Raw genomic sequence first — 18,055 nt, 5'->3', positions numbered from 1 at the left:
GTTATATCAGTGCAGCCGTTTCGCCTCGATCCAATAGCAAGCGAAGATTCTCAGTTACTCCTAGAAGAGTGGTTTCTGTAGAGAAACCAGGACGAAAACCAGACTGGGAAGGATGAAGAAGATTGTTAGTTCCCACCAAATTGTGACAAATGCAAATGAACATGCCTCTCAAGGATTTTAGAGAATGCAGGCAATAATGAAATAGGGTGAAAGTTAGAAGCAACATTTGAATCCGCGGTCAGTTTTTTTAATAGCGGGGTGACCATTGCGTGCTTCCAACAACTAGGGACAGTGGCCGAGCTAAGTGAAAAATTAAGTAAAATGCAAATCGTGGTAAGTTGAGGGAGCTCCAGCATACGTAAAATCGAAATGGGTAATGGATCAACCGGAGAGCCTGACTTCATGTTGCTCAAGATCTCCAGTAAGGTAGAAGGCCAGAGATCAGGCCAGGTCAAAAGTGAGGCCGAAGGTGGACACAAAGCTGGGGGTAGCGACAGAGGTACGGTGCCATTCCCCATAATAGAGGGTGAATTCATCAAGGCATTGCTGTCATCTCGGGCTACAATCTCCTGGTAAATATTCTCAACTTTAGACATAAAATACTGGGCGAGTTCATCACATTTACTGCTAGATAGAGGGGGGGTGTAGCAGTAGTCTGTGAGCCAGCAAGATATCTGACCACATTAAACAATACTTTAGATTTGTTTATTGCTTCGATGATTATTTTGTTTGCATACGTGGCTCTAGTGTGGGCACAAGCCTTGTGATATTGCTTTAGTTCCATTTTATAAATAAGACAGGCTGAGATGGAATAATCCCTTCTCCAGACACGTTCCAATTTTTTGCATCGGGATTTATGAAGACGAAGTGCCTCGTTGTACCAAAGGGCAGGTGATTTATGAATAATTCTTTTCTTTTGAGCAAGGGGGAGACAGATGTTAATAACTTCAAAAAGCCAAGAGTTCACAGAACTAACCACAGCTTCCATATCACCCAAGCCTGGTAGATTGTTTGGCACAAGATCAAGCAAGGCTTTGTTAAAAGCAACAATATCCAGATTCTTCCAGTCTCTCTTCCTGATATTCACAGAAGGATTGTGATTATACTGTGCTTCATTACTCGTCATGATAAACTTGACGAGGTAATGATCAGACCAAGAAACTGGCAGCGCCGGAAAACAGACTAGTTGAATAATATTTGAAAGGATAGGATTTAAAGATGCCTACCTTTATGAGTGGGGCCCTTATTATGTAAGGTTAGATTCATAGAAGCTAGATCTGCAGTAAAAGTACCAGCCACGCTGTCCGTAGGGACTTCGAGATGCAAATTCAAATCGCCAACAATTAAAAAATTACTGGATGATGTAGGAACGGATGCTATATATTCATCATGAGTCACACACACTCATTCTATCTACCTATCACACAACCACATACTCAGACATCCCAACAAGTAGCAGTTCATAGAATCACAACAACACTTCTCAAAAGATACCAAGAGTCTTCCCCAAGGTATATTAACAAAAAATGCAATGTCAGAATAACATAGACAGTTATACAGGAGGGATGTACAATTATTCACTTCTCATACCATTCAAGAATATAGTTTCTTTTCCAGGAGGGAAATAGAAGTGGGGGAGACACAGGGGTTCCAGCACTGATGCACGTTTCGGTGGCTAACCTGGATCTGGGTTACACCTTCATCAGGAAGCAGCAAAACAGAGTGGAACTCATGAAGAGAGATACCTGAAATAACAACAAAATATGTATATATACACATACAACACTATATTACAATAACACTTATGAGGGGGCGCAATGTATAGATAATCCCATTTACTGTATCACACTCAGAGGGAGGCAAAGTTTGTAGAGACCAAAGCAAAGATATTCACTATTTAATCAAAAACAAGGTACTGAGAGGGGTGTGCACAGAGATGGAGTATAGCTGTGAAAGGTAAGTGCCGTAAGATGACACGAGGTGTGATCAGGTGTGCTGAAGATCATAAGAAATAGACTAACTACCACACATGTGAGAAAAAGAAAAAGAAAATTATTTGAGCCCCTAGGTGTACATCACCAATGGAACGGTGCCATGAGTGACCACTAAAAGACAAGACAGAACTAAACGGTGTGTCAAGTATACGGAGCAATACATGAAAATTAACATCAGACCCCGGGCGTAGAATGAGCACAAAGATTGGCGCAACACAGTACCCAGAAATGACCTGCAATGCAAAGTAGTATACACTTTAGTACTGATTGAGCCAATATACAGTGATAACATACTGGCAAATACTTGGAGGTGTACCTGCTTACCCGATATGGTAGATAATAGTGCAGGTAGATGAGGACTCTTTGGTAATTTCAAGAGAGAAAAGCAAAATATGCGACATCAACAATAGTGAGAGCCAATGTATACAAGCCAGATTTAGGGAGGAGTCGTCCTGTGGGCAAACAATTTGATTAGTCTATGGCAAGGTCTAGCCAGATGCTAGGAGGCCTGACAAAAAACAAGAAAGTAGCCTGTAACGGCGTGGGGCCGCCGTATACTCTGGTTCGTGACCGGGGGTCAGTTCGTCAGCTCTCACCTACTTCCTCCCCTTCTTTCTGCTTCCCACAGAACATCAATATTGACTTGCGAGATCAAGAGAACAATATGGTAAACTGGCCCTTTAACTTTAACAAGGCTGACGAGTGGGCGGAGCTACCCCAGGACGTGGAGACGTCTTATACGGACGACAGCCAATCAAGAGTGTGCTTGTTCACCCGGAGAGAGTTGGCGAGTGGAGTGTTGCGGAGGAGAAAAGCGAAACGGAGGAGAACTTGGGAGATTACAAAGAAGCTGAGATCAGAGGAGGAGAACGTGTACGACGGAGGAGAAGCCAGGAGGCCTGTGGTACTGAAAATTCTGGCTCCGTGTTATAAACATCGTCGTATCATAACGATTTTGGTATCGGCAGACCGGTAATGATTAGAATACTATGCACAAGCATTTTCGTCATATTCGGGTGACGAAATCACCCTGAAATCAGAGTTTCCGTCCTGAACCCTCGGGTTCCATTTTGTGAACGGCAGCCATTTTGTGATTGCCCTCACATAAGCCATATGACTAAGGCCAAAAACGAGTTTGAAGGACACGTACACCTTTACTGACTCCGCTGTGACCTAGGCAGGCTGACTCCACTGCCTGAAGCCAAACCTGTTCGGCCAGTTCCTTTCCCAGTGGCCGAATGAGATTAGTATCAAGGCACAACATGTCATAAACCTTTCATCGCACACAAACCATGCCTAATCTCACACACACCTGTCCCTGTTCTTTCTTTATGACTCGCTTTAAGAGGAGGAGGTGCCCGTTTTTATTGGGGGTCCGTCGATATCTGATGAAAATACTGGGCCTTGCCGGGTAATCCATTGTGGGCTGAACAAACTGAAATATGGGCTTGTCATCATGACTCTGCTTTTTCTTTGTAGTGAAAACATGTGAATGGTCAACTGTAAAATAAGGAACGTTTGCCTAAAGCATAATATTTTGTATAAAAAGAGAAGGCTGGCTTTGTGAGATTGAGCAGTCTCCTTAGAACATACACCGTGTTGTACTTCTAGGATACCTGTTACTGGCTGCAGCCAATAAATACGATCTTTGACTTCACCTAGAAGACTCTGTGTTTCTGTAGTCTGAAACAGGAAGGACTCGAAGTCTTTGGGTGCGTACCCTGGCACCGCTGGGTTCTAAAAACCCAGTACTTCAGTAGGTGCCCAACGTAGGGCGATTTCAGCGGTACCGGTCCAAGCCAGAGGTTCTTGAGGAGCTTCGTGTGAAAATTCTGGAGGAAGGCCGCCACTTCATCGACCCCTGTATGTCGACGTGGTCCGAAAGTCTTTGCTGCGAGGTTCCCTGCTTCCCGACGGCTACGAAGGACTGCTGCCCTGACTATCGCCCTGTTTTGGACCCTTGATGATTGGTATAGCGAAACGATAGACAAGTCTTCTGGTGACGTCATTGATACCTCAGTTAAGTATAAGTGGAGCGTCTCCCAGTCCTTAGTTTGGTTCTTAGTTTGGTATCCCCTTGGGATCGCTTTGATTTGGAACTTGCAAGTACCAAAGCCGAGGGACTCGTGTATTCACGAGACTATCGTATTCGATAATCCTTTGAAGTTTGAAGCTAGACTAGAGAGCGAAGATGCCTGGTCTTAGCAGACTTGGTGATTTGTTTTGTCTTGGTTGTAATAGGGATTCCCGATTGGAGGACTCGTGTCCGGTTCCTCCGATTGGAACTCCAACCTACGAACTTTATGTGAAACATGGCGTAGGCCGCATCGCATATAATGAAGTATGGATCCGATACACCAGGAAAGATGGTGTTTTAAAATGGCCCCAATATGGTAGTTTTGACACGGAGATTTTGGATAATCTGGAGGTTAAACTTTTTAAGAAGAAAGCCCGGCCGGCAATGTTTGACTCTTTTCGCATATGGCGCAAAGAAGCCAAACAGAGAGAAATGAAATTAGCGAAGAAAAATAAACGAGAACGAGGTATGTCAATGGTACAAGCTGATATTGCGTTTAGGGAAAATGAGGAAGAGCAAGAAAGCGAACAGACGCTTAGAGCGAAGAAGTTAGCGGTAGATAGATGCTACCCAGTTTTGCCGCTTAAAGAGCAGAAAGACAAGACAGATCTTGCAAAAGATCCTTTAATATCGCATCTATTGAGTTCACCGACACCTCATGCACAGAGTGCTACGGCACCACCGCCACCAGTTGTGGCTGTGCAACATCCAGTCCTTGTGCCGCCTGCGATTCCACCACAGCCAGCTCCTTTTCCGTTGGCTACTGTTCCTTTGGCGCAGCCTCCTCAGGGGCCGCCAACTTTGCCTTCCCTTTGCCTGCTACTCCTACGCCTGTCCTCAATGCTTCTTCTGTTCCGACTTTGGATTCTTCCCTTATTCTTTCATCTTCTCCTTCTACTAGACAGCGAATGACTGCTGCTTTTTCTGGTTTCTTGACTCCTTTGTTGGGACAATTGGGTATGTCTCCTGTGAGTGAGAGTAGACAATCGTGTAGTCAATTGCCTGACACAGATGAACGTGTGGTTTTGAATCACATGGCACGTAGATGGGTTACGTATACCTCCCAGTATGATCTTGAGGGTATCATGGATGTTTTCAGGCAATGGAAAGCACCAAAACAACGGTACGTTTTTTGAAATGATGTGTGTGTTCCTCCATGAACAATGGATTGACGAAGTGGGTAAAGCTCCTGAAGAATTGTATCGAGTGCGTTCCGATTTTGCGAAAAGGACGATTGTGAGTCTTCTCGACATTGAGAGAGCGGTGTCGACGTTGTTGTCGTTTCGTAAGAATGCTTCTTCTGAGCCTGATTCGTCAGTTAGGAGAAAAGCGCGTCAGTATCCGATGCGAGAGGTTCCTCCAGTTTGGAGACCTGCTGATGCAAATGCTGTTCCACCTATTGTTGCACACTTTCAGCGAGTGTGGGTACATGTTCCTTGGAAGCGTGCTGAAGTCTTAGCGCTTAAGCAGTCTTTACCTGATCCGCGTAAAAATCCGGCGGGATATTATAAAGAGCTTACTCAAACTGTGGGTTCGTACGTCATGAATTTAGCAGATATAGACATGTTGTTTGGCAACGTTGTTCCACAGCCTATCTGGAATGTGATTCGACATACGGATCATGATAATGAATTGGGTGATACATGGGTTAATATTGTTGCTGCGAATGACAGACTTGGTGTTAGCGCCAAAACCTGCAGTGTCCCGTGCGTTGAAGGACTGGGTTCTTTAAGACCCAGCGGTGCCAGGGGACAACACCTGAAACCTTCGTGGGTAACCTGCTCCGGCGTTCGAATGACAGAGACACGGGACACTTCCTTCGGCGTCAAAGATTCAAGGTTTATTTACTGCAGGGAAACACAGAAGTCACAGGAAGTACAACGAGTGTAGTTCGGGGAGACTGCTTCAAATTGGTTCTGTGGATCGCTCCTTTTATACACGATTCTCCCATAGGTTTACATGGTACACAAAGGTTTACGACTAGGTTCCCACAATTATCCCCGAGAGGGGTCGCTTTGGTCACTTTGATACATTCAAGGTCCGGCACATAAGTGCGGAAACATTTGGCGGTTCCCAACTGTACAAACCCATCTTCCCATCATTAGCACATTCCAATCAGTAGTAAAACAGATCGAAGAAGGAACAAGAACAGGTGTGGAGGAAGATGGAGACAGTGGGGAGATTGGAAAGGGTGTAAAAGGGGAGGTATCGGGAAACACGAGCTACAGGCATCAAAGGGACGTGCCTAATGAGATGCACAGCTGGGACAATAAACCGGCACGGCGAGATGAGCCTCGAGCGGGGCCATCTGCCTTACAGTATCATCCCCCTCGTCATAAAGACACTTTCAAAGGACATGTGTCTTCCGCGGATGTCTTGGGAATCCCAGGGTCGCGAAACGGACAACGTCCGTTCGCTGGCTACTTGAGGGCAAGGAACAAAATGGATGCCGTATCTAAAATGGAACCCGTGGGTACAGATGAAAAACCCACGTAACAAACGAACGGTTTTAAGTTAGCACAGCGAAACTGCGCACACTTACTAAACTCATCATTTGCGGTTCGTAGATACCAGACTCGACCATATTCGTGCGAGTCGAAAACACCACTTACAATTGTCACGGAACCTCAGACGCTCCTTTTGCCCTCATGTAGGCAAGCACTAGTCGGAATCATACTCGATATTCATCAGACCATCTAAGTGTTGCTGTAACATAGCTCTGTCCAACCGAGTTCCTTTGGTAACAGGTGGCTGTCTTATACACGTTGTAGCACAGAGGCCACATAAGGCAGGACCACACTGCACACAAAGGCAACATGTGAACAGGAACGCCACAACAACTCCGATAATCATCAGAATCTTCCAACCCCAAGTCGACATCAGGCCCCAAAACCACCCAAGTAGTGTCCAATCCCCTACATCCACGTGTATGGATTCAGAGATTTTTTGCAACTTTGAGATGGCTTGATAGACAGTCGGAGCGTTATCCGGAATGAAAATACAGCAGCTCGAATGGATCACCTTACATACCCCACCTCGATCTGCTAAGATCACGTCTAAAACCATACGGTTTTGTAACGTCATAAGTCTATCCGCCTGAAGTTCTGTGGTGATATTACCAAGGGCACTGGCAGTAATATTAGCTGTCGATTCCACCACTCGAGTCAACTGTCTTAGGTTCCTACTATTAACCATAGGCCCCCAAAACGGGAGGAAACCCTTGAAAAAGTCTCCTGCCTCTTGACCGGCGGTGTCCTCTTCGCTAATTACGCCTCTCACAACTCTAGTTTTGTGATAGTCTGCGTCTACAGTGAACGTCGGAGGCAACAGATTTGCGATAAAACATGAGCCCACAAAGTCGGAGGGCAACCATGCATACGCACGATCATGGCAGACAAAGTACGTACCCTTGGCAGCCAGAAACACAGGGGACGAGACCATCGGCAGAATGTAGTTTTCAGTGCAAGCACTCTCTCCAAGTCGGGCTTTCGATCTTCGGCCACGACTTATTAAACAAAAATTACCAATGTGGGGTACGACCCATATCGGAGGCGAGCTTTTAAGCTGTTTATCACTCGTGAGCGCACTATACTCGACCTTACTCAGGACCCTATAGGCTTGTACCTCTTCCTCTGGGATGAGCGACGGCTCATAGATATCTCTATCTAAATCTTCTATCGCTATGGACAAAGGCTTATAGTACGAGCCAAGGCCAAGGTAGGGAGAACGTGGCTCTCGACTGGGGTGAGAATCTAGTGCGCTTCGAAACATTGTTTGGAATGCTCGAGCTGAACCCTGGGAACTATATGGTAAGACCAAATATGGAATTCCCTTATCCGTGGTATGTGGCATTAATCCACACACCCAACAATTAGTAGTATTAACCACTAACTGGTGCTGGTGAAGGAGCTGAATAAAGGAATTATTGCGGAATTCTGCACGTCTAGCCTGCTCGTGTTCGGGTAAGATATGAAAAGAATGGGGAGATGCAGTGGAGGTAAGTGTAGGGTCAGAAGTAGGAGTAGGTATGGCAGAAGGTAAGAAGTACGACATCATATTATACACCCCACCCGCCAATAGTGCAGAAACAATCAGAAGCAGTACGAATATTTGAAACATAAAACATTTGGTACGAGTAAGTTGTTGTAACTTGAACCTTTGCGCCTGAGCTTCTTCCAAGTCCATCAGCTTTGAAAACGCCATCCCCTATGACCGTCCGCAACGTTTCTTGACGCACTTCGTTCTGTGTGGCAGTAGTCAATCCCTAGGAGTTCCCAGGAACCGACGGTCTTTAACCTAGCGTCAAGACCTGCTAACCAGAAGGAAGTACACGCGCGGCCCTACGGCCTTTATTCACAATGTATATGCAAAAAAATGTCTCTCAGCTGTGGAAGCAAAAACACATATGGAACGAAACTCAATATATATACAAAAATAATTACAATGATACGGGTGTTCGGACTGATCGTGGAAAACGGGATAATGCAATTATAAAAGGGGCAGAACGGGATTTTTTATTTGTCCTTAGTACTGGAACGCAAAAAGTATCGAGTTTTCCCAGGACGTGTATGTTCATCAAACAAAGGATCCGATGAGGGAACAGAGTCCTGTTGATCAGCCGAATGTTCTGGTCTCGAGTCTTTTGATGACAAATGTTCAACAGTGTCTTTCTGCTGCACTGAGGATTCTCCGACAGGTTGTGCGTCGCTAAAAGGTACAAACGCCGGCAATCCTTCTGATTCAGATGAAGCAATGCCCCTCCTCACCCACGAGTCTGCCGGTAAAGGAATAGGAACTTTCTTCGTATGGGTGGCATGCACCCAATTTTTCCGGCCTTCTAAACGAACGGCAGTTCTCGTGGCAAGGAGGACCTGGTAAGGTCCAGTAAATCGGGGTTCCAAGTTCTTCTTGCGGGCAAAATTTCTGGTGACCACCCAGTCTCCGGGCTGGAGCTGGTGGCCTGGACCCTCCGTCTGTGTCGGCAATGCTTCGTAAACCTGTTGGTGAATTAACCTCAGTTTAGCAGTCAGATCATGAAGATAGTCAATCAACATTGGGTATTCGAGACTGGAGAACACACCCGATCTAGGGACCCCCCACACATTCGCAGGACGACCGAACACTATTTCATAGGGGCTAAGCCCTACTCGGGAGTGTACGGTTGCCCTAGTTGATAACAAAGCTAAGGGTAAAGCATCAGGCCACGAAAGACCAGTCGTAGCCTGAATCTTTGCTAGCTTCAGTTTAAGGGTACCATTATACCCTTCAACCAAACCAGCTGACTGGGGATGATTGGCGCTATGGAATTTTTGATTAATTCCAAGGCCCTTACACACACTCTTCATCACACTCCCCACAAACTCACTTCCGTTATCCGACCATACAATCCGAGGCATTCCATACCGAGGAAAGTATTCCTTCAGTAGGATTTTTGCAGTAGACAAAGCAGTGTTGTCTTTAAGAGGGTAGGCTTCAATCCATCAGGAGAACGCGCAAACCACAACTAAAACGTATTTCAGGTTATTGCATCGCTCCATATGGATGAAGTCTAATTGGATCACCTCAAAGGGACATGAAGGGGGGGCAAAACTACCAGGAGGAGTTGGGGTTCCCTTACCAGGATTGTACAACATACATACCATACAGTTCTTAACCAATCGTTCAGCACATTTCGCGATACCATCATTCTTCCACACAGGGGACAGCAGCTTACAAATACCTTTCACGCTAATATGTGCTAACCCATGTGCCATTGTCACAACAGCTAGCACATACGCATCCGGTAACATCCATCTCTTATGTTCCGACAAATCAACCCAACAACCATTCGCATCCAACTTTCCCGTACTTTCTTTCCACTTCGTCTTTTCAGTCTCGGTGGCCTCATTCTGAATTGCTTTCACACTCTCCATAGTGTCCTCACACATACTCGATTCTGTAGGCCACCTAACCGAACTCATCACATACATTCTAGTGCTAAGATTCCGTGCAGTCTCCTTAGCAATCTCATCCGCAAAGGCATTACCACGACCAACATCATCCGTCACCTTGCGATGCGCACTACATTTAACAATCGCTACCTGCTTAGGCAACGTAAGTGCATCCAAAAGATCATTCACGAGCTGTCCATGCTGAATCTTCGTACCATGCGATGTCATAAAACCTCTCTCTCTCCACAACCGTCCAAAGCTATGGGCGACGCCAAAAGCGTATTGGCTGTCGGTAAACACATTCACACGTTTCCCTTTCGCTAACACACACGCTCTAGTTAGAGTGATCAGCTCTGCAGCCTGGGCAGAGTTCTGATTCAATCTCGCAGTTTCCACTACAGTATTCAATGTTACAACAGCATACGCAGTCGTCACATCACCATTCGGCAATTTAAAACATGAACCATCCACATACAACGTTCCATCTGGATCTTCCAAAGGAGTGTTTTTAAGGTCCACTCGACCTTTTGTTTCCTCTTCAGTTCTCAGATAGCAGTCATGGGCTGCTATTTCATCTGACTCTGTGCTAATGGGTAACAAAGTTGCCGGGTTCAGGACATTACAACGTTTTATCTGAATGTGGCTTGCCAACAGCGTCAACTCGTACCCAGACAACCTCGCACTCGTCAAGTGCTGAGTTTTCGTACGATTCAAAAGAGTGTGGACTGCATGCGGAACCATCACCGTAAGCATATTATCCATGACCAATCCTGCTGATTGTCGGATGGACACTGCAGCTGCCGCTGTTGCTCTCAAACAACTCGGCAATGCTCTAGCTACCGGGTCCAAGGTCGAGGAAAAATATGCACATGGACGTTGCTTACCACCAAAAGGTTGCGTTAAGACACTCAAAGCACAACCTTCCCTCTCGTGAACATATAGTGTAAACGGCTTGCTATAGTCAGGAGTACCTAACACAGGAGCCGAACACAATGAGTCACGTAATTCAGAAAAACTTTTCTGACATTCGTCCGTCCATGGTAAAGGAGTTGAAACATCCTTGCACGTAAGAGCCACCAATGGTTTCGCTAGCAATGAAAAATTTGGAATCCATTGCCTGCAATACGACGTGATACCTAGAAAGGCACGCACATATCTTTGGGTTGTTGGCACAGCCATTCGCGCAATTGCTGCAATTCTCTCTGGGGTCAACCGTCTTCCCTCCTTTGACAATAAGTGACCTAGATAGGTTACTTCTTGACAACAATATGGGAGTTTAGAAGGTGACACCTTGTGATGTAAGTCACAGAGATGTTGTAGCAACGACACCGTAGCAATTTTGCAAATGTCCTGAGTATCTGCAGCCACCAACAAGTCATCGACATATTGGATTAAGGCCGCACCAGCCGGCAATGTAAACGCATCCAGTTGACCCTTCAAGGCTTGACTGTAAATCGATGGACTCTCACAGTAGCCCTGAGGAGCGCGTTTAAACCGGAAGCTGCGTCCACCAAGAGAGAAACCGAAAAGGTCTCTGCTCTCTTCTGCAATTGGAATGCTGAAAAACGCATTCTTCAAATCGATCACCGAAAACCAATATGCAGAAGCTGGAATCAGAGTCAGTAGCGCCGTGATGTCAGGCACAACAGGAAACTGAGGAATCACAATTTTATTTACCTCCCGTAAATCGATAACAAAACGATAAACAGGTGGTTTTGAGGGATCAGTACGTTTTAGAATGGGCAGTACAGGGCTGTTGCACACGTTTCCCCGCGTCTCTTCAATAACGTCTTTCTCGATCAAATCATAAATGATCGCTAACAGTGCTCGTTCACCATCAAGAGAGATACGATACTGGGGAATACGTGGCAACCGTACATTAGATTTCAGCTGAACAACATAAGGGGAGATGTCGAGCAGGCCCACATCATTGGGACCTGTTGCCCACAAAGATGCAGGAAGAGAACTCAATTCCGGTGGAAGCTTATCGAGAGACAAGTACATAGGAGAGACAACCCTCTCTCCTAAAGTAAGCTTTACACCCGCAGGAGAACAATACAGAGTTGCATACAAACGTTTTAGCAAATCCAGGCCCAAAAGATTTTCACCACAACCCGTAGTCAAAATCAATGGAGCTTGAAGCTCACGAGGCCCAATTGTAAGGGGCAAAGGGCGTGAAACTGGATTGCTAACAGGGGCGCCAGAGAATCCAACGGAAACATTTGTTAAGCCAGACAAAGGTGCGCCAGGGAGTTTCGAATGCATTATGGAACTTTTCGCTGCACCAGTGTCCAACAGAAAAGGCTCAACGACGCCCGATGTAGCAACTGCGACGTAAGGCCCTCTCTGATCAACCGGAACTGATACCACTCCCTCTCCTTGTCTATGGCTGTCCTAGTAATTACTGTCGTCATTTTCCTGATCGACGTAATAATCATCCACATTGTACTGCGCAGATCGTCCTTGCGATGATCCACGTTGATCGAAACAATTATTGGAATTTGATGAGTTGTCTGAACGATCACTTTGAACACCACGACCTCTACCACGTGGTGCCTGCTGAGAACCACCACGACCTCCTCTAGATGAGTTACCACTGTTACGATCGTTTAAAACGGGACAGTTAAATTTTAAATGACCCTCCTGTCTACAATAGGCACACTGATTGTACCCTAACGAAGATCTCTGGGAAGAGGAGTCATTTCGAGGTTGTGACCTATTTGATTGCGACTGCGGTCTATTCTGCTGCAAAGCATTCTGATTCGAAACGCGGGGGATACGCCTGCTGCAACAACACTTTAGTTTTAAGTTCTTTCGTCTTTTTATCAGCGCGGTCGTTCTCCTCTTTTTCTCTGTTCTCATAATACTGTGCTGTAGCCAATATTTGAGCCGAGGTACGGCTCACGCACTTTCAGAATTTTTCAATTTATTGCTCAAATCGGGCAATAAGTTAGAAACAAATTTGTCAACGAACAACCGTTGACCACCCTCAGTGCTCATATCCTGACCACTGTGATCGATGAATGCCTCCTCAAATCTCGTAAAGAAATCAGAGACACTCTCGTCCTTTTTCTGTTTACAGGCTGACAATTTGTCCCAGTTCACCCTCATAGCTGGCATAAGAGTTTTCATTAGCGTAATTATTCTCTGAGGGAGAGCAGCAATCAATTGTTCGGGTTTAGCACCACCAGTTTGCAACCCATACGCCGCTACAATGGCAGCCCAATCACCACCTAATTCATTTGGATGGTTCTCCTGACGAATCTTAGCCCATACCGGTTGAGGTACAACATTGCCGAACAGCATGTCAATATCGGCAAGATTCATTATCGTAGCGTCTACGAGCTGCGACAATTCTTTATAATACCCTGCAGGATTTTTGCGAGGGTCAGGCAAAGATTGCTTCACCTGTAACACTTCAGAGCGTTTCCATGGGAGGTGTATCCACACTCTCTGGAAATATGGTGGAATAATGGGGTTAGCATTAGGATCGCCTGGCATCCACACTGGTGGAACTTCACGCATGGGAAACTGACCGGACGCATCTAACTGCCTCTCAACATCCTCAACAAACAAAGCTTGAGGTATAGGAGCGGGACGGAAAGATAACAACCGTTCAACAGCACGTCGAACATTAGTATCCACTATCAGTCCATTCGAGAACTGAAGCTGTAGATCAGACAAAGCGGTCAACACCTCGTCAGGTGCATCGGCCGATATCTGATCACGCAGAACTTTGCACATTTCTTTGAACACGTATCTTTGTGTCGGTACATTGAATTGGCAAAACGTATCAAGTACAACACGTGGAGGATTTCTAAGAGGGTGCGTCATCCAACCCATCGCCATATTGTATAGCGAAGCACGTTCCCTGTTACCGGGAAGCTGACTACGTCTCTGAGGACCATCTGAACCAGCGGACCCAAAAACGGGTCCGAGAGATTGGAAAAAACTAGCCGCAACAGGAGGAGTACGACTACAAGTAGATGGAGAAGTATAGCACAAGGGACTAACAAGAGAAGGAGTAGAGACAGAAGAAGCAACAGGAGTAAGTAAAACAGGAGCAGTAGCGGGAGCAGGAGTATGTGGAAGCAGAGGAGCAGTAGGAATAGCAATAGGCAAAGGAGCGGGAACAGTCGGAAGAACGGGTGCAGGTTGAGGAACAGGCTGAGGAACAGGTACAGGGGGGACCACAGGAGCTGCGGTACCCTGTACGTACGGAGGTGGTGACTTCATAAGATAAGACATTAGGGGATCCTCAACTGACTCTTCCTTCTTATCCGACTCCGTAGGCAAAACAGGATAGCACTTATCTATGGACATACGCTGTAGCCTATCAAACACTTCCTTTTCCTTAACCTCCTTATCACGCTGAAACTGCTCTGCTTTCTTTACAATGGTGGCAACACCATCTCTCTGATTACGTTTAGTCTGTCTGATCTCTTTCTGTCGGGCTTCTTTACGCCACAACCAAAAGGCATCAAAAATGGCCGGCCTTGACTTTCTCTCAAACAATTTAGTCTCAAGATTATCTAAGATCGTCGTCTCAAAACTTCCATGAGGTGGCCAACTAAGGGCACCATCCTTCTTAGTGTAACGGATCCAGTAATCATTAAAAGTAATCGGGCCTAGCCCGTGTTTGCTGTACAGCTCATAAGTTGGAGTTCCAACCGGAGGTATCGGACACGAGTCCTCCAGTCGGGAATCCGTACCACAACGTCTGAAACAACTAAACAAAGTACTGCGACCAGGCATCTTGCACACTAGCCGAGTTTCACAAACGTCAAGGGTTACGGGATTTACCAAGTCCCTGCAAAGAGCAAAAACCCTCGGTTTTTGGCGACTGCAGACGTCAAATATCACAACAAAGTACCAAGAACTACAAATGCAATGGAACCATGCAACAACTAAGCAACCACAACCAAGAACTCTGGGAGCGACCCACAAATACTTAACTCAAAGATCGATGGCGTCACCAGGAAGGCCCGTCAATCGTCTCGCTATACCAAGGTCTACGCCAGGCGCCAAAACAGGTCTACAGTCAGGGCAGCAGTCCGTCCCAGCCGTCAGGAGGCGGGAATCTTCGCGGGAAAAGTCTTCGGGCCACTTGTTTCGACAACAGGATCGATGAAGCGGAGTGCACCTTCCCTCGGAGATTTCACACGAAGTTCCTCACGATCGTCGGGCTTGGACCGGTACCACTGATGCAGCCCCACGTGGGCGCCAACTGAAGGACTGGGTTCTTTAAGACCCAGCGGTGCCAGGGGACAACACCTGAAACCTTTGTGGGTAACCTGCTCCGGCGTACGAATGACAGAGACACGGGACACTTCCTTCGGCGTCAAAGATTCAAGGTTTATTTACTGCAGGGAAACACAGAAGTCACAGGAAGTACAACGAGTGTAGTTCGGGGAGACTGCTTCAAATTGGTTCTGTGGATCGCTCCTTTTATACACGATTCTCCCATAGGTTTACATGGTACACAAAGGTTTACGACTTGGTTCCCACAATTATCCCCGAGAGGGGTCGCTTTGGTCACTTTGATACGTTCAAGGTCCGGCACATAAGTGCGGAAACATTTGGCGGTTCCCAACTGTACAAACCCATCTTCCCATCATTAGTACATTCCAATCAGTAGTAAAACAGATCGAAGAAGGAACAAGAACAGGTGTGGAGGAAGATGGAGACAGTGGGGAGATTGGAAAGGGTGTAAAAGGAGAGGTATCGGGAAACACGAGCTACAGGCATCAAAGGGACGTGCCTAATGAGATGCACGGCTGGGACAATAAACCGGCACGGCGAGATGAGCCTCGAGCGGGGCCATCTGCCTTACAGTATCATCCCCTTCGTCATAAAGACACTTTCAAAGGACATGTGTCTTCCGCGGATGTCTTGGGAATCCCAGGGTCGTGAAACGGACAACGTCCGTTCGCTGGCTACTTGAGGGCAAGGAACAAAATGGATGCCGTATCTAAAATGGAACCCGTGGGTACAGATGAAAAACCCACGTAACAAACGAACGGTTTTAAGTTAGCACAGCGAAACTGCGCACACTTACTAAACTCATCATTTGCGGTTCGTAGATACCAGACTCGACCATATTCGTGCGAGTCGAAAACACCACTTACAATTGTCACGGAACCTCAGAATGTGCCTACCTGCACGCTTGCCAGCCATCTGGGGATCCCGACCTGCCGTCAGCCTCGTTTGCCCAGGGACTCGAGCGACCATCACCGCACCTGCTGTCTCCTCCCCCCGCCGCAGCCCTCCAACACCGGGACTGCCGCAGAGCGGGGGAGTAGAGACTACAGTCCCCAGAAGCCTCCGCGACTGGACCGGAAGTCGCATCGAGGCTTGGCGCCCAGAGGCGCCGTTAAAGGGGCTGTCCTTGCGGTGGAGCGGGGTGTTAGTGCCAAAACCTGCAGTGTCCCGTGCGTGTGCCTACCTGCACGCTTGCCAGCCATCTGGGGATCCCGACCTGCCGTCAGCCTCGTTTGCCCAGGGACTCGAGCGACCATCACCGCACCTGCTGTCTCCTCCCCCCGCCGCAGCCCTCCAACACCGGGACTGCCGCAGAGCGGGGGAGTAGAGACTACAGTCCCCAGAAGCCTCCGCGACTGGACCGGAAGTCACGTCGAGGCTTGGCGCCCGGAGGCGCCGTTAAAGGGGCTGGCCTTGTGGTGGAGGGGGGTGTTAGCGCCAAAACCTGCAGTGTCCCGTGCGTGTGCCTACCTGCACGCTTGCCAGCCATCTGGGGATCCCGACCTGCCGTCAGCCTCGTTTGCCCAGGGACTCGAGCGACCATCCCCGCACCTGCTGTCTCCTCCAACCGCCGCAGCCCTCCAACACCGGGACTGCCGCAGAGCGGGGGAGTAGAGACTACAGTCCCCAGAAGCCTCCGCGACTGGACCGGAAGTCACGTCGAGGCTTGGCGCCCGGAGGCGCCGTTAAAGGGGCTGGCCTTGCGGTGGAGCGGGGTGTTAGCGCCAAAACCTGCAGTGTCCCGTGCCTACCTGCACGCTTGCCAGCCATCTGGGGATCCCGACCTGCCGTCAGCCTCGTTTGCCCAGGGACTCGAGCGACCATCACCGCACCTGCTGTCTCCTCCCCCCGCCGCAGCCCTCCAACACCGGGACTGCCGCAGAGCGGGGGAGTAGAGACTACAGTCCCCAGAAGCCTCCGCGACTGGACCGGAAGTCGCGTCGATGCTTGGCGCCCGGAGGCGCCGTTAAAGGGGCTGGCCTTCCTGCGTCGCGGGACCGCGCGCGGGGCCGTGCCCGGGAAAAGGGCGGGCCCTCTGTGGCCCTCAGAGGCCTGAGGAGTCTGGGCTGGGCACTACCCCCTGGGCGATCAGCCACCCATCGATAAGGTATTTACACATTTGTTCTATAAGCATATTGTAAATGGCCCCCATGGAGTCCAAGTCCACCGCCAAGAACACGGCTAAAAAAACGCCCATCCATACACGCTCTGTCACAAGGAATACCGCTCAAACTAAAACACCGCTACCAACGCTAACTGCAATTGATCGCATGCTTCAACAGACAATCGTGGTGGTAGCGAATGCCATCGAAAATACTGAGAGACGACTGTCGTTACCACCTAGTACCTGTCTAATTCAGCAGATATCACAACCTGCCGATTGTAATGTACATAATATTAATGTGACATCACTATCAAACGATTCTATATTAATGCAATCTTACACAGGTCTCCCCGGGGCCGTGCCAACCCATGTGGAAGATCCTCCCACACTTCCTGCAGTGTTTCAAGATAGGGATAGCCGGTTGTCCCTTACTCCTAATTTGCAGATTATTGCGACACCATCTGAAGAACCGGGGCCTAGTAAGGCGCCAGAGACCAGCGCAATCCTGATTTCCTGCGATAATGATGATCCTATCCCCACAATTGATTCACCTAATAATAGCTGTGTCGACAGTACGACTGATCACGGCTCTGTCCACCGCAGATCTAGACGCACGCATAATAGAAAATTACTGGCCCCAAGTAGGGGGTGTGCTAAACAAAGGGGCAGAAGAAAGAAGGTAACTTTG

Source organism: Lissotriton vulgaris, chromosome 2_1 (assembly GCF_964263255.1).
Source record: "Lissotriton vulgaris chromosome 2_1, aLisVul1.2, whole genome shotgun sequence".
Classification (NCBI taxonomy): Eukaryota; Metazoa; Chordata; class Amphibia; order Caudata; family Salamandridae; genus Lissotriton; species Lissotriton vulgaris.
Note: the sequence above shows the minus strand (reverse complement) of the source record.